The 20429-nt window shown below is 44.0% G+C and overlaps 1 long non-coding RNA gene across 1 annotated transcript in view; it reads right to left on the bottom strand.

Moving 5' to 3' along the window:
• Positions 1–12992: 12992 nt before the first annotated feature.
• Positions 12993–20429, bottom strand: part of LOC138247188 (uncharacterized) — a 33801-nt gene continuing 26364 nt past the window's right edge. The window contains exons 2-3 of the long non-coding RNA XR_011194357.1: positions 16185–16299; positions 12993–13392 (exon numbers count right to left, since the gene is read on the bottom strand). This is a non-coding gene — a long non-coding RNA (uncharacterized lncRNA). The remainder of the gene's footprint in view (positions 13393–16184; positions 16300–20429) is intronic.

Genomic DNA, 20429 nt, shown 5'->3' on the forward strand with positions numbered 1-20429 from the left:
GGAGGTTTTGTTTTTGCCAGTTTATCACTGATCTTTGGTGTGGCGGACTTGTGTGGGTGTCAAAATTTCGGCAGTTTCCGAGATGTGTGTCATAATAGCTGTGGCGGAATTCCGCCTCTGCGGCGTAGTATTGGCGGTCTTCTGCACGGCGGTAAGCGCCTTTTACCGCCAATGTTGAAATGACCCCCCTAAGTCTCTTCCCAGTAGGGACACAGGACTTAAATCACAGACTACAAACCTGTGCAATCCCTGAAAGGTACCATCTCAACTTGGACCGGATCTGTAATCGGATGAGTCAGGAGCTGATTTGCTACTCCTACTACCTTTATCGTACGCCCTGAAAGAGTCAATTTCGGAACCTCTGCACTTCTGACTGTAGAGCGGGTAGCTCCTGTATCAACCAGGAATGAAACCTTGTGACCCATCACCTTCCCCTGCACATAAGGTCCCCTCATATCTACTTCTAGGGATGCTGCAAGCCTGCACTCCTCACTATCTGAGCAGTCATCCGACCATTCATCGTTTATTACATTCTCACCACGCAATGGGAACTGTTGTACTGCATTATTTTGACTCATTGTTTGGCCTGTGACCTGTTGAGGAAGCATCACCTGTTCCTGTCCCATTGGAGCTAGAAGCAACTGAATTTGCTGTCTAGGCTGTTCCAAGCAGTCACTTTTCCTCTTATCTCTCTTCTTCGCCCATCTGCCTTCCCACTGTTCTAATGCTCCCCAAACCTGAGCACTCTGTATTTCTTTAAGATGTGTCTTCATTCCAGTAGACCTCATGTGATCAAAATCTTTAGGCTCGAAGTCTAACCTGTAACTCCTCTTCAGTTGCTTAGTATTGTCTAAGTCTATCCCATATTTGTCTGCCAAGTTCGCTAACCTTTGGTGCACCTTACTCACTTCTTTGGTTATTTTCGGACACAGATACCTCAATTCTGCCTCAGTGTATCATTCTAACCTGTTCACTCCCATGCTTCCTTCAACTAACTCGGCTGCTTCCACACCCAACCTCACAAAATTCAGGTATTCCTCTCTCTCTGACCGCTCTGCTGTCGCAGGAGTAGTCTGTGGAGTGTTAAGCTTGTCTAACCATTCATTCAATTGTTGCACAGTCAAACCTTGCAACAACATATTTCCAGCCTGCACCACCGGTGTTTGTGACGTATTTGCACTCAGTACCTGTGGAGTCAGTAGACCCAAACCTGCTTGTCTCATTGTCTCTAAAGGAACCCCAATCGGACTGAAGTCTAACAAGGATCTAGACCTATCTGCTGTCTGTTCTCCTGGTGTTATCCCTTGAGAGCTTCCTGCGAACCCTCCTCTTATCACCTCTTGAGTCATAACTCCTTGGTCACATACATTGGGCGTTGTCTGTGCATACAGTGGCACTGGTGGACCAGCAGTAATTGGCAAAGATATAGCAGCTGGTGCCTATCCGTTTCCCAATCCCTGTGGAGCATTAACTCCCATAGCTTGATTCATTACAGGTGCTGTGACTGATTGCGGTCCTGTGACCGAAGTGTAATTCGGAACCACCTGTTGCTGCGGCTGGGGCAGCAAATGTGGAGTTGGCTCAATCTGCACTAACTTTGATCTTGTGTATGCTGGATCAGGCAGCACCATCAAATTCGTAGTCGTCTCTAATACTGGGACATCAGGGTAGAGCCTCTGAACTTGTGGGGTTACAACTGTATCTGAGTCTCTGGCACAGTGGATACACTGGCACCATTCTGTATTAGAGCTGATGTGGTAGCATTATTTGCCTGTGCTGTATTCGTGGTCCCCTGATTCTGTGTCGAATTTACAGGACCTGCACTAGTACTCGGTCTATTGTTATCTATAGCATATGGTGGTGGTCGATCATGTAAAAACTGATTGAGAAACTCATCATCATCTGAATCATCTGCATCTACCCAAGACTTCTGAGTCTCCTTTTGCTTACTAGAGCCCTTGTCTGTTTTACAAGTGGCTTTTCGTCCCTGTGTTCCGGCCTCTTGAGTTATTGCCGGAAACATCCTAACTGTCTATTATTTCCCTTCTCCACATACTGGTCTCACTGTCCCATCTAGCCTCCACTACAGTCTTTTCTGCTTTCCTCATTTTCTTCTCGAATTTCCGTTGCCTCTGTCGTATGGCTGTTAATTCCCAAATTGCTAACGCCTCAAACTGAGCTGGTCTCGGAGGCGGCTTTTTCTCATTTAACGCTTTCCGCAAATTTTCCAGAACCCCATATGATAAATGATCCATTCTCTGGAAACGCCAAACACCCATCCTTCTCTGTTAATTTACACCATTGCTTTAGCCAAAGACATGGCGCGACTCCCTTCTCCTCCATTACGGCATAAGCCGGAGTATCCTCTGGGGGTGTAGGCTCCCCCACACTCGCTGTAATGTACACATCTCCCCTCAAAGCACTCTTTAAAGCCTTGAAAAACGTCATTTTTGTGTCTTTTATTTTGTTTAGAATCGAATCAGGGAGTAACTTTAATTCTAAGAACACTCTTCGCCTACCTTCTCAACCAATTGCCTCTCACGGACGGCTGCCAATCCGTGCGCGACCCTTCTCACTAACCGACCTATCCCAGCGTGGCTCCAATGGCGTGATACTCACACGCACTGCGGCTGACAAAGTTCAGCGGCTCGTCTTTTTCACTCTCGGTTCGCACAAAAACGAATGCAATATATTGCGAGCACTTCAACAACAAAACTCAAATTTGCCGGTTTTCCACAGGAAGAGTAACACAATCGCTTCAGAACTTTACAGAGATTTCACTTGAAGCCTCGGCTGCTACTCTCTCCTTCTCAGATCCCGCACTCACAAGCAAAATTTGACCCGCAAATTTCACTCTCGACTTGTCAATGGTTCGTCCTAGTGCACTTTAGAACTTACCAAATCTCTATTGAAGGTTTCACTCACACACTTTGACTCAAACTCAACTCGTCAACCACGCCCCATTGACCTATTCAACCGTGCAAATTACAATATAAACCACGTGTCTCATACACTTGTCAATATACTCCGGAGTCTTAGACCAGGCCGGGTCCGTACATCACCAACAACCACGTGGACAATTTTTTAGCACAAAGCGTCACATTCACATGAAGTTCGCCGACTTCCCTACTCTCATACTGCAGAGTACGCCCACTCCTACTAAAACATTACCTGGCCTAGATTCTCACAAGCTTTCACAATTCACCTACAATATGCATAAGCTGAGCAAGCGCAAATTCTATGTCACACATACTATCCCTAGAACGCTGAGAACATACCCAACTCACTTCGGCAGACTCCTAGATTCCGGGAAAGTCATTTGGGACTTAGGGGCACATCATATCTCCAATTTGCATCCTTTCAAAAACAATTCTAAAACAATGTTCCCTCATCCTAGGGCCCCAAAGGGCCTAAACCGTCCTCTGCTACCAGAACTGCTAATGCGTCCTGCTTTAGGTAATTTACTTAGTCTGGGACTCGTTTTAGGCCATTGAATCTTTTGAACCTGATTGGAGACAACTTAAGATGAGAGAGATAATCAACATGTCAGTCAAGCGATCAATAGCCTCATCAATAATCACAATAGCAAATCAATCAAATTAGTTAACGGCATTAATAAGAATCAGGACACACCATGACCTTTCAGCCATGAATAACCACACGGAATTTAGTAAGATTTGTGATATTTATTCCCTATTTGTTACACTCTACCAGCATGTTTATTAGTCTCAATACCAGGAAACACATCAACAATGTCACAGTATGGCAACTCGAATAAGATTTCATCAAAGCAAAGATCATGAACATTAGAACAAAGCACAATGTCAACATGGATTAACTTTAGCAGAGTATTATTAGCGCATTATTCAACAAAGCACAGATTCAGTCATTTGTCTATTTGCGTCCGTTTACTGAACCCCTTGACTAACCTCGAATTAGCATTGGCATGTTGGGCTTCATGCAAAACAATTTAGCAACATGAATTTAGAAAACATCTACCTATGTATTCTATCAAAAGAGAGCAGTTGGTACCTAGAAAGAAAAGGCAAACAGACAATTACAATTTCATTATCATATAGTTACCCTCCGTAATGGGTCAGCATACAGAGTCAGTCTTCGTCCTCAGGACATCAGTTGATTCACCATCAGCCAGGAAACGCAGCAAAGTTCAGCAAGACAGGTAATAAGTTACACTTCCCTCATAAGGAGGAAAAGTATGAATTGGGCAAGACAAGGATGAAGAAGGTTTGGAGAGTCAAACAGCAAAGTCTTTAAGACAGAGTGACAAAGTGGCTAGGTAACAGCAAAGAATGGCACGTAATGGCTAGTAAATGGCAAAGAATGGCTGATTTCTCCTTGTGACACGGGGTTATATTACTCTTGCTGTACAGTCTCTTAATTTCCAATTGGGTAAATTTTGGTGCATCATTATCTCCAACCAATAATTGACTTGTCACCTAAGTAGGATTTTCGCTTTAGAACAGTTTTCACTTAGTTTATTGGCTCCTGTAATTGACGTCTCCGATGGGTAGAATGTCAGGTACAAACTTTATTCTTGCGGGCTCAGTCAGTAGTCCCATTGTCTTTAGCAGTTCAGGCGACCTTGTACCTGTTGCAAGTTTTCACTGTTGCATTCAGCAAGAATGTCTCCTTGAGCAAGTCGAGTTCCATGAGAAAGAATTTACTACAGTTACACACACATCTTCTAGCTTCTGGAAAAGTATGGCTTTCACACGCGTATATTAAAAGCACATTAATACATTTCTATGCGGCATCATTATACATTAATTCGCAAACATTTCATGTTAATTTTTTACCATAAAACTACACTCCAACACCCTGCACCACAAAACCCATAAATGTGGGCCCGGCTGTCCTTGTGTCCTGCCCTTTCTATGTCAGGCCCGCTATCTCAACCTCTGCTGTATTGTAATACTCTGGGAGAGTCACGTATGAGGAGCGCCACATAACTAGGTCCTTGACACGAGGCTCTGATGTGCAAAAGGGGGGAAGCGGATGTACCCCTAGGGCAGGACAGTAGGTAGGGGCTAAAAGTTCATGTACCTGTGTGACCCCCAGCTCACCGCGCCTGCTTCTAGAATTCAACCCCATGCAGCAACGACCCCCTTCCCAGTCTGGTTTTTAATTTTGCAATTCCATTAGGTTAATTTAATTTAGCCTTTATGTGTGATAGTAAAATATGTTTAATAGCCTGTCTAAAGTCACACTTTTTCGTGTTCATGAGTGTTATTTGAGTACAAAAGTAAGATAACTATGGTTGGGGGGCAGGCCTTTGATTTCTGTTTCTGGAGTTTTTTTTATTTTTTAGCAGAAACACAAGTTGGACGCAAAAGCTATGCGCAGGGCAGGCCTGTCACCAGACGTTATCTGAGAATATGCACGTTGTCAGCTCTTTTCCCACTCAACGATCTGGGTTGTGCAGATAAGTGTGTTTGTGAACCAGCGGTAGCCAGGGCAACATGTTCCCCAGTACAAGCAAGAAAAATGGATCTCTTATTGTTAAAAAAAGCTAGAATTTGAGTGCAGTGGGCCAATCATACCCTTGGTCAACGCTGCCACTGCACCTGCTGCACTATTGATATGTGCACCCCTACAACATCGCCACTTACTTTCCACTGTGTGGGAGTTCACCTCATTTGCACTGCGTTTTCCCAATTTGAAAATTCAGTCGGAATGTCTAGAACAGGCCCCCTACAATCCCATTTTTGTGGAAAATCCGTGAAAGGTGATCTAGATGTATACCTAAATATAGACAGACCTTTGACCACCTGCCTGTTTGCATGTGGAGTTTCAGAATGTTTCTATTTGTAAGTTTGACTAATGCACAGGGAAAGTTTGTAAATCGCTTCCGTTTGCGTCTGCACATCGCTCAGGAAGCAATAGTGAGTGAAATATTCTGTACACCCATGGTTTTGGCAGATGTGCCAGGACTTTATCTTCTGCTCCATGGATGGATGCAGTTTTGCCTCCAAGTTTTCTTTCTGGAGGTGATGAAGCAGAAAGTGAAGGTTTTACATTTATTAGCGCTTAAACGTAGTGTTGAAATAATCATGTGTGACTTTAACCGAACTAATAAAGATTGTACGGGGACAAAATGTGCCCTTAGAGTAGTTTGCCAACATTTATAAGCGTGCTTTATATAACGTGGTGTATTAGAATTGCACTAATCCGACATAATCGTAAACGTGTGCTATGATTTGCTTGCTTGAAATGCTTTAGCTTAGCATAACTTCTGTATATAACCTATATCTATATCTATACCTATAACATCTATATATAACCTAGTTGCCTGGTCTCACGGTTTAGATGCTCGTATTTTTCCAATGTGCTAATAAACGTTTATTTTTGCTTGAAGCTGTACTTTTCCACTGAGATCGTTCACATGCTTATCTTAAGGTTTCGTGCCAGCTTGGCATTTTTCTCTTTGCTCCAAGGTCGATCTGCAGGTGCGGACAATGGAAGCTCTGAAAGTGAGTTAATTGGTATAAAATGTTGCAACTTGCGTACCCATCTCCAAGGATAATGTATGCTTAAGTAAAAGCTTGAGAACTGTCGTTTTTGATTGGACAATTTGAAGCTAACCTATGAACCCTCCAATGGAAGACCCTACTGGATTTGAACTGTTGTCTATTTAAACCAGGTGCACGAGAAGAAAGTGGCTATTATCCGACATCGCACCCATTGCGCCATTTTGCAGCTATTATGGCCCACCTTGCTGCGACGCCATTTTGAATGAGACTTTGATGCTTTCTCTAATCGAGAGAAAGAGACTTTAAATGATTCTTGCCCTAGAGACTTTAACTTTGATCCCTTTGCATGAAGTAGTAGTTTTACCTTGCCGCCGTGAGGCAATTGCCCCGTCCACCCCTGCCCCTTTGCCCCGTCCCATGCTGATCGAAACGATACCCATGCTGATCGAGAAACGGTACCTGTGAGACGAAGACTTCCTTGAATGCTGATCGTAATTGGTAAATATGAAAGGAAATTGTACAATTGCATTGTGTTTCTTTTAGGTAACCAACTGCTGATTTTTGACAAGAGCCCTAGCTAGGAGTATTCTAAATTAATGTTGCTAAATTGTTTTTGCATGAAGCCCCACATGCCGATGCTAATTTGAGGTTAGATGAGGATTCCTTTTGTTGCACGATGCAATTTGAGACCTTGTTATGCTGACTAAATGTATGCAATTAGCTCATTACAGATTATACTATTAGTGATTTGCATTGCTATCATCGAATGTCTTGTTATTCAAATGCTGCATAGATTGCACTTGTTTCGCCGTTATGGACAGCTATTAATGTTCATTTATGTTTATCATTTGGTGTTGAGACACATCTATATTGTGCTAGCTTTGTTAATATAGGGAAATAAATTCACTAACTTTGAATAAACTTGGTGTGGTTATTCCTGACTGAAAGGTCAGGGTTCGCCGAAATGTATTCTGGATTAATTGTCAAGTGTTATGTTGATCAGGGTATTGCTTATGTTCGTTATTGATTATTGATTTGATGAAATTGATCGATATAGAGTACGGAGAGTTCCACTTAGCCAAAAGATTCATCGGCCTAAAGAGCGTCCGAATACAGGTAAATTATTAGTACGGACCGCTCTATCAGAGGCATCCACCCATCCTCAGCCCTGACAACTCACACGTGCCACGGTTGCCACAGTGTGACACACAACATCAGCTCCCCTCACAGGGTCTCCTGGTGAGGAACCAATATCACACAATAGCAGGGAAATTTGCTGAAAACCACTGTAAACTGTTTTCAGCTCCTCTTCAGGGGCTTTTAACTGCCAATGTTCATTAATGGGCGTGAAAACACCCCCAGACATGGGCAGCAGCCTCAGCAATATTGTTTTGTTTTGTTGGAGGAGGGGGGCCAGGGTAGGGGCAAAAACGCCTGTTAGGTTCTTCTGGGCATGAAGCCACACCCATTCCAAAGCCAAGCCCCTCCTCACACTGTCGGTGTTTTTTGGGAACTTGGCAGGTCTGCTTCCTCCCTGCTCCTCTGGTGGATCAGCATGTTACTCGCTGTAAAGTGCTTCAATGCCTCGCCAGGGATACTAAGCACTATAAAAATGCAATTATAAAGGGCCCACAGCATCTTTTGTGGTCCATGTGGATGTCATGGAGGGCAAAGCACCCACGTTCTATCAGTGACGAGTGGTAAACCCTCAGGACTGGACACAAGCTGTTCAACTTTTTTATTTGGGTAGCAGCAGCACTGCAGTCTGTCGAGTAGGGCACTGGAGGAAGAGGGAGACTGTGCATTTATTAGGAAGCAACCCCTGCCAGATCATGCGATGGGAGCTGTCCAATGATGTTCTCTCTCTGAGCCTCTTACTTTGAGATACTCAGTTTCCAGCCAGTTTTGTGCTTTCCCACTCCTACTTTGGGGCAAAAAACTCATGTTCTCATGTATTTATAAAATTCATTGACATTGGAGGGTTGGTGAGAACCATGCCTTGGTGAAATTAATGTAATTCCTTTTGCAGAAATACACAGAATTCAGGCAAAACTGAAGTCATCCTTGTCTCCAAAGCCTGTCTAGAAGCCCAAAACCAAAACTGGCTTGATAACAAGACGGATTCTCCTCCACACTCAGGCCAAATGCAAAACCACCTTTGCTTCATGGTTGACTTCGTCCAAAGTTCACATCACAAACCAAGTACAGACGGACAACTACCAATTCGCTCTCATGCTTGGCGCCATCACCTAGATTCTGAAAGCAGTCAACAGAACTACCAAGCAAACCTGGGACGTCTCCACTCTGGCGTGCAGTAGCACCACCCTTTCTCCCTAGCATCTTTGGAAACCATCATCCATTCTACTGCACCTCGGCATGGAAGTTCAAAAATCTGTTCACATTGTACCCATTCTGACAGAACTGCAGTGACTGCCAGTTCGTGCATCAGCTATCTAAGACCTGCTAGAGCACGTAAAAACAGTAACAAGCGGAGTTCATCACCTGGCAGGAAAACAGAAAATCTCTGGATGCCAAGGCATCACAAGAAGCCAGCAGCTCACCAGACTGGAGGTAAACAGTGCAAAAAATAGAACACTCAGGTCCAGATGTACAAAACATTTTTTGCGGTGGCAAATGGCCCGATTCACAAATTTAATAAATGTCATTTTACTATGTACAAACCATAAATTGTGTATCAGTAACTAGTCTGCCACCCCATACTGACTCTGTTTTTAGAAGGGGTGTGTTTAGGGCATCTCTTCGGAATACTGAATCTCAGGGGTATGTATTAATGTTTTGCAACCAAATTCCAGTCGCAAAACATTAATATTTGACCACATCCTCAAAGGAGGGATAAACCATTCATAAACAGACCCCTTCCCCTTTGTGAATGCTAAGAAAATAATTAATACAAGGAAGCAATGGTCCGATGAGCCATTTCTTTCACTGAAGTCCATGGCAAACTATAACTAGGACATTCTCTGATTTAACAACACAGCCAGACAATCTGTAATTCAGAAAGTTCATTAAACTTATCTTTTTTTACAATAATTTCTTACCCATCTCCAGAAAACTACTAGTGCCACAAAGCTCTCAGGTATGTTATCCTTCAATAAATAAAGGAATACAAATAAAGAAGATTAACTTATTAATACCAGGTACTAATTAGAAAAAGTCTGGCTGAACGTGCACACCAATCAATCAATCTATCAATCAATCAGGGTGCTTGTAGAGTGTGAGCTTTACACCCTGAGGGGTCTCCAGGCACTGTGGGGAAAGGGGGTGCTGCTGGACTCGTTTGGCTGTTGCTGGCAATCAAAGAGCCAGGTTTTGAGCTGCTTTCTGAAGTCCATCAGGAAAGGCGCGATGTGCAGATGAAGGGGGAGGTTGTTACAGGATCTGTCAGTGAGGTGGGAGAAGGAGCGCCCTTCTTAGCGCTTGTGGCGGATGTGGGGAATGTGGGCCTGGGCGAGGGAGGCAGAGCGGAGGTCTCTGGTAGGTTGGTGTAAAACGAGGTGGTTGTTGATTTAGGCGGGCCCGGCATTGTGTAGGGCTTTTACGCATGAGTGAGAATCTTGACGAGTCATCTCTGCTGGATGGGGAGCCAGTGGTGGGACCCGAGGTGAAGGGTGGTGCTAGTTCTTCTGGGGAGGTTGAGAACAAGTCTTGCTGCTGCGTTCTAGATGGTTTAGAGGTGGCTCATAATCTTTTTAGTGGTTCCAGCGTATAACGTGCTTCCATAGTCACGCCGACTGGAGATGAGGACCTGGGTGACCATTTTTCTGGTGGAGATGGGGATCCTCTTGAAAATCCTAAGGAGCATGTGGAGATTTGGAAGCAGGAGGAGGAGACGGCTTGATCTGTTTCTCCATGGTCTTTTGGGTATCCAGAATGATTCAGAGGTTGTGTGCGTAGTTAGTGGGAGTGGGGGGGGCCGAGGGCAGAGGGCCACCATGTGTCATTCCTTGGGGAGTGTTTGTTCCAGAAGATGAGGATCTCCGTTTTGTCAGAGTTTAGCTTAAGGCACTTGGTCCTCAGCCAGGAGGCAAAGTCGGTCATAGTGTTCTTGAAGTTGGATTGTGCTGTACTGTTCGAGAGGGAGAGGATGAGCTGGATGTTGTTGGCGTAGGAAAGGATGCTGATTCCGTGGGTGCATGTGATGTATGCCAGTGGAGTCATGTAGATATTGAAGAGGGTGGGGCTGAAGAAGGAGCCTTGGGAAGCCACGGATGTCGTCTTTTGGTACAGAGATATAGGGAGGGAGGAGGATACTCTGGGTTCAGCTGGAGAGGATGGAGGCAATCCAGCTGATGTTGTGGAGTCTGGAGATGAGAGTGTGGTGTTAGACGGGGTCAGAGGCTGCAGATAAGTTGAGGAGGATGAGCGCTGCTGTGGCTCCTTGGTTGAGGAGGTGTCTGATGTCATCTGTGGCTGCGATCAGCCGGATTGGGATGGGTTGAGCAGTTTGTTGACTTCAAGGTGGTCCGTGAGCTGACAGTTGATGGCCATTTCCTTGGTGGGGAAGGGGAGGAGCAAGATGGGGCAGTAGTTCTTGAGTTCGCTGGTGTCTGCTGAAGGTTTGTTGGGGTGGAGATGGAGGTGTTGAGGAGTTCTGGAAGTGCGGTTCAGATGGTTTCGCCTCGTAGGTCATAGATACTATGCAGGCAGGGGTCTGCGGGGGGATCCAGACAGAATGGAGGCCATGATTTAGAGGGTGTCCTCAGTAGAAAGCTGCTTCCATTCGGTCATCCTTTGAGGAGGGGGAGTGGTAGGATGGGGCACCAGGGTGGTCGAGGACAGTGGGTTGGGGGTCGAAATTGCTGTAGATGTCTGTGATCTTGTGGTGAAAGCAGCCCGATAGCCTGTCACAGAGGTCATGTGAGGGGTCAATAGTGTTCTCAGTGGTAGCGGGCAGAATGGTTCTCTGACAATGCTGAAGAGTTCTCAGGCGTGATTTGTGCTTGCCTCCAGGTGGGTGGTGAGCTCTTCTTTCTTGGTCTTTCTGAGTTGGTGGTGGACGGTCTTGAAGGCGTTGAGGTTGCCGGTGGTCTTGTTGGATCGCCAGTGTCTCTCTAGTCCTCTGCATCTACTTTGAGGGTCTGAAGTTCTGATTTAAACTTTTGGTTTGTTTGGTGGGCTTGCTCCTGGTGGTTCTTTTTAGTTGGGCAATGGTATCAGCTGCTGAGGAGATCCAATTGGAGAAGTTTTGCATGCAATGTTCGAGGGTGTCCATGAGGACTGGTCTGTATTCTTTGAGGATGGTGATCCAGGGAGTTTCTGTGAAATGTCTACAGTTACGGCAGGGGAGTGGGGGGGATTTTCATCCAGGCTTCCAGTCATCCCTCGATGGTGAAGTGGACCGTTGTTGTGGATAAAATGGGGTCTAGTGTGGGTCCTGCGCTGTGTGTGGGCATAGTGACCAGTTGAGAGAGTCCTATGAGGTTCATGTTGTCGAGGAGTGAGGTGGAGTTGGTGTCATTCGGGTCTTCTAGGTGGTAGTTCAAATTCCCCAGGAAGATAAAGTGGCTGGAGTTCATAGCCGGGGGGGAGCTGAAGTCTGGGATGGAGCTTCAGAAGCTGTGTCTGGGGACAGGGGTCTGTAGGTGATGGTTCCTTTGATGGTGGTTTTGGCGTTGTGTTTGATCTGGAAGTTGAAGTGTTCCATGGTCAGTGTAGTTTTGTCATCTGTGGAGGTGCAGTGGAGGAAGTCCTTGTGGATGATGGCAATGCCCCTGTTAGGGCTATGAAGGGGCTATGACCCTATGCAGCAGTGGGAAGCTGGAAGGCCAGCACACAAGGCCTACTGAATTGCTTATGAATAGTGTAAGGTGAGCTCAGCGGTTTAAACCTACTCACTGTTATAAGCAGAAAGCACAAACATGGCTGTATTTAGAGATTGGAAACCTTAGGGTAATGTCTAATGTACCACATTAAGGTAAGATACGCAGGTGGACTTAAAAAAGGAAATGTACTCACTAATTGATGCAATACAGGTATGAATACAGGTATGAACGCAATTAGATATTTTAATTTGTATTATGCATCTCTTCAGTTATGTATTATTCAATGCATGCAGTTTTAGGGTGGAGAGATACGGTCTACGACCTCTCCAGCACTATAATGTGATTGATTCAACAGTTAACCACTATTAAGAATGGCTTTCTGGCGACAAAACCTACAATAAAGCATTACCCCACCTCCCTCAAAGTAAAATTTAAAAATATAGAGTTTGTTCGTAATTGAGGGATGCTGGGACCGTTTCCTAAGAATACATTTTTGTCCTTTTTATAATTAAAATGTTCTTTAAAAAAACTAACATAGTGTGCATTTATTTAATAAATAGCATCCAGTACTGGATATGCATTATATTTTCTTACGCTATATCCAAGAATGATGCACCAAACATTGAATAAAAGTAGCTGTACTGAAGTAATATGCTATAGTGCTCCTTGCAGGTGTGATAGTAATACTACAAGGTCACACATCATTATGAAACACAGATACCGTTGAGTGCGATTTACCTCAGTGGTCACATGCATCTTCGATGCAGGTTCAGATAAACAAAATGTTAATGGCTGACAAGTGACATGCACCAAACGTTTTGGTCACATTTGGTAGACCCATTCAAGAAATGTCCCCCAAACACTCCTGGCATCAGGTTGTCCATCATACAAAGTTCCAGTCACTGTTGTTATTCCAAATTTTCTTTATTCAATAGATTGTACACCCGCTCCAGCCAACATGTTTTGTAATTTCTGACTTCATTAGGACTAGAAAACCTTGTACCTAAATTTGCCACCAGTATTTTATATACCGTCCAAATCCCCTGCACAAAGTGGTAGATCCGTCTTGTCCCCCAGACTGCCAATGTACATTGTGGTACCTCACTTTGAGGAAATATCTGAAGAGAAAGAGAAAACAGACAAGTATATTAAGGATCTATTTTTAGTTGTGTATGTTTCTGCTTCAGTTAGAGATAGGTAATTCATTCTCCAGCAGTTGGTATAAAGCAAAAATGCTTCAAGAGGCGTAGGAAAGGATGCTGATTCCGTGGGTGTGTGTGATGTATGCCAGTGGAGTCATGTAGATATTGAAGAGGGTGGGGCTGAAGAAGGAGCCCTGGGGAAGCCACGGATGTCGTCTTTTGGTACAGAGATATAGGGAGGGAGGAGGATACTCTGGGTTCAGCTGGAGAGGAAGGAGGCAATCCAGCTGATGTTGTGGAGTCTGGAGATGAGAGTGTGGTGTTAGACGGGGTCAGAGGTTGCAGATAAGTCGAGGAGGATGAGCGCTGCTGTGGCTCCTTGGTTGAGGAGCTGTCTGATGTCATCTGTGGCTGCGATCAGCCGGATTGGGATGGGTTGAGCAGTTTGTTGACATCGAGGTGGTCCGTGAGCTGACAGTTGATGGCCATTTCCTTGGTGGGGAAGAGGAGGAGCAAGATGGGGCAGTAGTTCTTGAGTTCGCTGGTGTCTGCTGAAGGTTTGTTGGGGTGGAGATGGAGGTGTTGAGGAGTTCTGGAAGTGCGGTTCTGATGGTTTCGCCTCCTAGGTCGTAGATACTATGCAGGTGGGGGTCTGCGGGGGGATCCAGACAGAATGGAGGCCATGATTTAAAGGGTGTCCTCAGTAGAAAGCTGCTTCCATTCAGTCATCCTTTGAGAAGGGGGAGTGGTAGGATGAGGCACAGGGGTGGTCGAGGACAGTGGGTTGGGGGTCGAAATTGCTGTAGATGTCTGTGATCTTGTGGTGAAAGCAGCCCGATAGCCTGTCACAGAGGTCATGTGAGGGGTGAATAGTGTTCTCAGTGGTAGCGGGGCAGAATGGTTCTCTGACAATGCTGAAGAGTTCTGAGGCGTGATATGTGCTTGCCTCCAGGTGGGTGGTGAGCGCTTCTTTCTTGGTCTTTCTGAGTTGGTGGTGGACGGTCTTGAAGGCGTTGAGGTTGGCGGTGGTCTTGTTGGATCGCCAGTGTCTCTCTAGTCCTCTGCATCTACTTTGAGGGTCTGAAGTTCTGATTTAAACTTTTGGTTTGTTTGGTGGGCTTGCTCCTGGTGGTTCTTTTTAGTTGGGCAATGGTATCAGCTGCTGAGGAGATCCAATTGGAGAAGTTTTGCATCCAATGTTCGAGGGTGTCCATGAGGACTGGTCTGTATTCTTTGAAGATGGTGATCCAGGGAGTTTCTGTGAAATGTCTACAGTTACGGCAGGGGAGTGGTGGGGGATTTTCATCCGGGCTTCCAGTCATCCCTCGATGGTGAAGTGGACCGTTGTTGTGGATAAAATGGGGTCTAGTGTGGGTCCTGCGCTGTGTGTGGGCATAGTGACCAGTTGAGAGAGTCCTATGAAGTTCATGTTGTCGAGGAGTGAGGTGGAGTTGGTGTCATTCGGGTCTTCTAGGTGGTAGTTCAAATTCCCCAGGAAGATGAAGTGGCTGGAGTTCATAGGCGGGGGGGAGCTGAAGTCTGGGATGGAGTTTCAGAAACTGTGTCTGGGGACAGGGGTCTGTAGGGGATGGTTCCTTTGATGGTGGTTTTGGCGTTGTGTTTGATCTGGAAGTTGAAGTGTTCCATGGTCAGTGTAGTTTTGTCATCTGTGGAGGTGCAGTGGAGGAAGTCCTTGTGGATGATGGCAATGCCCCTGTTAGGGCTATGAAGGGGCTATGACCCTATGCAGCAGTGGGAAGCTAAAAGGCCAGCACACAAGGCCTACTGAATTGCTTATGAATAGTGTAAGGTGAGCTCAGCGGTTTAAACCTCCTCACTGTTATAAGCAGAAAGCACAAACATGGCTGTATTTAGAGATTGGAAACCTTAGGGTAATGTCTAATGTACCACATTAAGGTAAGATATGCAGGTGCACTTAAAAAAGGAAATGTACTCACTAATTGATGCAATACAGGTATGAATACAGGTATGAACGCAATTAGATATTTTAATTTGTATTATGCATCTCTTCAGTTATGTATTGTTCAATGCATGCAGTTTTAGGGTGGAGAGATACGGTCTACGACCTCTCCAGCACTATAATGTGATTGATTCAACAGTTAACCACTATTAAGAATGGCTTTCTGGTGACAAAACCTACAATAAAGCATTACCCCACCTCCCTCAAAGTAAAATTTAAAAATATAGAGTTTGTTCATAATTGAGGGATGCTGGGACCGTTTCCTAAGAATAAATTTTTGTCCTTTTTATAATTAAAATTTTCTTTAAAAAAACTAACATAGTGTGCATTTATTTAATAAATAGCATCCAGTACTGGATATGCATTATATTGTCTTACGCTATATCCAAGAATGATGCACCAAACATTGAATAAAAGTAGCTGTACTGAAGTAATATGCTATAGTGCTCCTTGCAGGTGTGATAGTAATACTACAAGGTCACACATCATTATGAAACACAGATACCGTTGAGTGCGATTTACCTCAGTGGTCACATGCGTCTTCGATGCAGGTTCAGATAAACAGAATGTTATTGGCTGACAAGTGACATGCACCAAACGTTTTGGTCACATTTGGTAGACCCATTCAAGAAATGTCCCCCAAACACTCCTGGCATCAGGTTGTCCATCATACAAAGTTCCAGTCACTGTTGTTATTCCAAATTTTCTTTATTCAATAGATTGTACACCCGCTCCAGCCAACATGTTTTGTAATTTCTGACTTCATTAGGACTAGAAAACCTTGTACCTAAATTTGCCACCAGTATTTTATATACCGTCCAAATCCCCTGCACCAAGTGGTAGATCCGTCTTGTACCCCAGACTGCCAATGTACATTGTGGTACCTCACTTTGAGGAAATATCTGAAGAGAAAGGGAAAACAGATAAGTATATTAAGGATCTATTTTTAGTTGTGTATGTTTCTGCTTCAGTTAGAGATAGGTCATTCATTCTCCAGCAGTTGGTATAAAGCAAAAATGCTTCAAGAGGTTCTAAGAAGTGTTCTTGATAAAAGAATGTAGAGACATCTTGAATACAAATTATTATGTTGACTGATAGACAATTCCACCCTTGTGTTAGCCCTTCTCCCAGCAGTTCTATGTCCCAGAAGATGGAGGCTGTCAGGGTAAGGGAGTAGGATCAACTCTCCAAGGTGAGGGCATTCAAGGTGCACATATGGAATCGTGTGACACACTAGAAAGTGCCAGCCTCCTCAGCATCACAAAGATGCCCTAATGAAATGTGGATCTGCGCCACAGACGTATGGCAGAAGGTGAATACATTATCTTTTTGGCTCTGTCTTTACACTCAGGTCTTTCGAAAGAACCATTTGTTTACCAGGAATATGAAATACCGAAATCTCATGAGTGTATCCCACTTATGGGAACATCTTTCTCCAGCAACTGCATCTTTTCATCTGTATTATGTGTCAATGCCACTGCAAAACACTGAGGGGCTTATTTACAAGCAGCCTGCGCCACAGATGTGTCACTTTTTGTGAGGCATTGGGTCGCAGGTTGCAGTCCCATCTACAAGGCCATGCAATGTGACTTTGTGTGCCTTTTCATGGCCTTGCAGAGATGAAGTAAGGCAATGCAGCGCAAGTCACTGCATAGCCTTACTTTGCGTCAAACAGGCATTCCATGGGTGTTGCAGTGGTCTTTTACATTGGGCCTGAAAAATTAGGCTACTTGCGTCATTTCAAACTGACGCACCACCTCTAAATTTTTATGCATTGCTGAAGTTGCATCAGTTGTGCCACTTTTTGGGCGCAATCATTGTGGAAAAGTTCGCACAGATGCATCAGGATTCTGATGGACCTTGAGTCCTTGTGCCATGGCGCCCCGTATTGTAAATATGGTGCATCCTTGGTGTCGTAATGGATTCCTGCGCATCATAACTAATTTAACGCAGCAATGCATCATTTCTTGTAAATATGCCCCATAATAATAGGAAATCACCTCCAGTGATTATTTTTGTGCAAGAGGGTGTTTCTTCCTGCACAAAAACAATCATTCTTACAGTGCACCTTCGTTCAAGGGTACCTTCATTCGTACATGGCATCCAATTGTTTGCCAGCGCAGGGGGAAAGTCCAGCAATGCGCTGTATGACTCATTTTTTTCCGCAGGTCATCGCAGGAAGAATCCTTGCAGCGCTGTCCTGTGCCAAAACCTTGTAAATGAGGCCCTGTCAGAGTCGAATAGTAGGACAGTATACATAGAGGGTTGCATATTTTGTGTATGTACAATATTTTACTTGCTTCGTCTGTTATTGATGCTCTTTTGCACTTTTTCCTTCTGTTTCAGGTTTGCCCTTTAAACTTATCCCTACACACTCGTGTCTCTATAAACCATGGCCTTGCTTCCCGTGTGTTGTGTTTTATTTTTAACAGAACACAACAATCATTAGTCACTTTTGTTTTATAGATTGATGCCATGTTGGATGGCATTTGTGTCTCTAGTTTCCTTGAGAGTTGTGTTTTATTTTTAACAGGACACAACATCCATTAGTCACTTTTATTGTATAGATTGATGCCACATTGAATGGCCTTCCTGTTTCTTGTTTCTCTTGCTTAAACACGTCGATCCCATCTTGCTGCGAAGATGACAATGTCCAGGTGTGTGGGTTTGTTGACATTTTTATTCGTATCTTGAGTGATGAAACATATTTTGTTTTGCATTATTTTTTGATCCACCGATCACCTCTTTGGATTTTTCCCTCCTCATTTGTTTTTCAAAATGTCTAAAGAGATTTCCCAGAAACAACTTGAGTGGGAAAAACATGAAGGGAAAGACAGAAATTTCCGGCCTAAATGGTGTTGCTCGTTCCGGCTAGGACGGGCTGCTTAGATCAATGGCCCATGCTGTGGGAAGCCTCGAAGGTCATGAGGATGTCAATGTTACTAAAACTATCAGGGCTCCTCTTATCCTAGTTAAATGTTATACACCCTCAATTAGAGGTATGCAAATATTTTTTTTTACTACTTTCAGACCGTCGAAGGAAAAGTTTATGACTTTTGAAAGGTTGCAGTTTTTCCCTTTGTCACCTTTGTGAGAAATGTACAACTTCCGTGACAATTTCTCTTTACTATTTCCATTTTTAACAGCAACGAAATAGTTCTGAATGTGAAATAATTCACAGAAAGCAGCCATAAGTGTTTTGCAAAAGGGAAGCTTGCAGAGAAAACATTCTTCAAAAACATTTCAGCTTGGGTAAGGTTCATTAGTGTGAAAATGATCTCTTTGTGAAGCAAACATGATCTCCTAATGAGCACAAAAGAATTGCAGGATAGAATCAAATCCGGGAAATTCATGAGGTAATAAAAGTGGAAAAATATGGAAAACGGGGACTTTCGCTAATAGAAATACATCTCTCACCCAGGGTTATAGGTCATTGTTGAATTTTCTTAAAGACTACATACCAACTCCTGTTGACTTGAAATAGTTGCCACCTTATCTGCCATCAGGTGAGAGAAGCAGACGTTTTCTTTGCAATTTTTACCATTTCTTTTGTGCACCATACATTGCACAGGAGAAGAACATAAGGGGTCAGATTAATAAACGAGCATTTGCAATGCAATGGGTCTCTCTTTTGCTCGAGCTAAAGCTATTAGCGTTGTAAAGTCCTAACTGGATGTTTTTTGGCAGATAAACTGAAAATGAAAAGTAAAACAGTTTCACATAAGCGAGCTGACGGCCGCAATGAGCACAAAGCAGACAAACAATAGGAAACAGAAGTTTGCTCGCAGTAAAACGTATCAGCAAAAGTGCAATTATCCATGTAACTGGCAAAAGTGCGATTATCCATGTAACTGGCAAAAATGCAGTTATCAATGTAACAGGGTCAATGTCATTCAAAGCTCGACTACTGCCCAGTGAGATCGTGCTGCGTACAAATTAAAGAGAAAAAGTAGTCCAGAAACCATATCGAAAACATGGAGCCTCATATGTTTTCAGTAGCTGGCTGGTGCGCTCGAGGCGGAATAAACACCGGAAAAGGCATGACGTATGCATGCCTTTCACTAAATCAAGCAAATTTTAAAAGGCAAGCCGACGAACCAACCAAATTGATGGGCGTGACATGAGCGTGGTTAAAGGCCCACAAATAGATTACACCAGGGACAGAGCGCTTTGTGCTCGACCCCAAGAGGCATATGTACGCATGAAGAGATGTACATCTCATAACATTGCCAGTAAAATGCCTAGAAAGCTGTGCAAGGAGTCGGTTTCCAGGCATACTTTTGGGAATATCATGTGACACATTCCCTCCTATTCTTGATGTAGAATTGTGAATGGGGGAACTGGACTCCCTCTGCTTGAGCACACTTTTTCTTTGGGGAAAACATTTTTCCACATCGAGAAAGCTCTTCCTCTACATCACCGGCATGGATGTCAATTCACCAAAAAGCCAAGGGTAGCGAAGTGACATCACACACCATAGACTTTCACTTACACACACACATGCCTACACAAATGTACATTCTATTAAACACACTCTCTTTTACATAAACACACTCTTACTCACAAGTACACACACACAACATACACTTAAAAGTGTTTTTAACTTACCTCAGCTACCAAGGAGGGTCATATTCCAGCTAATTGTACTCCATTTTTAATTACACTTATAATATAGTATTCAATATTTCTATTAGTGTAATTAAAAAAACAGATTGATATCAAGGAAGTGGAGCCCCAAGCAACAGCCATAAGGAGGAGCTGCCCCTGTGTTCTTGGCACTGATTTTGCCACCTCTGAGGCCAGGGGTCACAAGGGGCAAGGAGGGGGGTTGCAGTTGCGACCCCTGGCAGCCCCTGTTGGAGTGTGTCTTTTAAAAGCAATATTAACATGAAAAAATTGCAATATATTCTGTAATGAAGCTGCATAGAAAATGTGTTAACGTAGAAAATAATGCACGCGTTTGAAATGTGCCCACGGGGAGTGGCTACCAATGTATACGAAGACTAATGAAACTTATTAGTAATGAATTAAT

This window comes from Pleurodeles waltl, chromosome 7 (genome assembly GCF_031143425.1).
Source record: "Pleurodeles waltl isolate 20211129_DDA chromosome 7, aPleWal1.hap1.20221129, whole genome shotgun sequence".
Taxonomy (NCBI): domain Eukaryota; kingdom Metazoa; phylum Chordata; class Amphibia; order Caudata; family Salamandridae; genus Pleurodeles; species Pleurodeles waltl.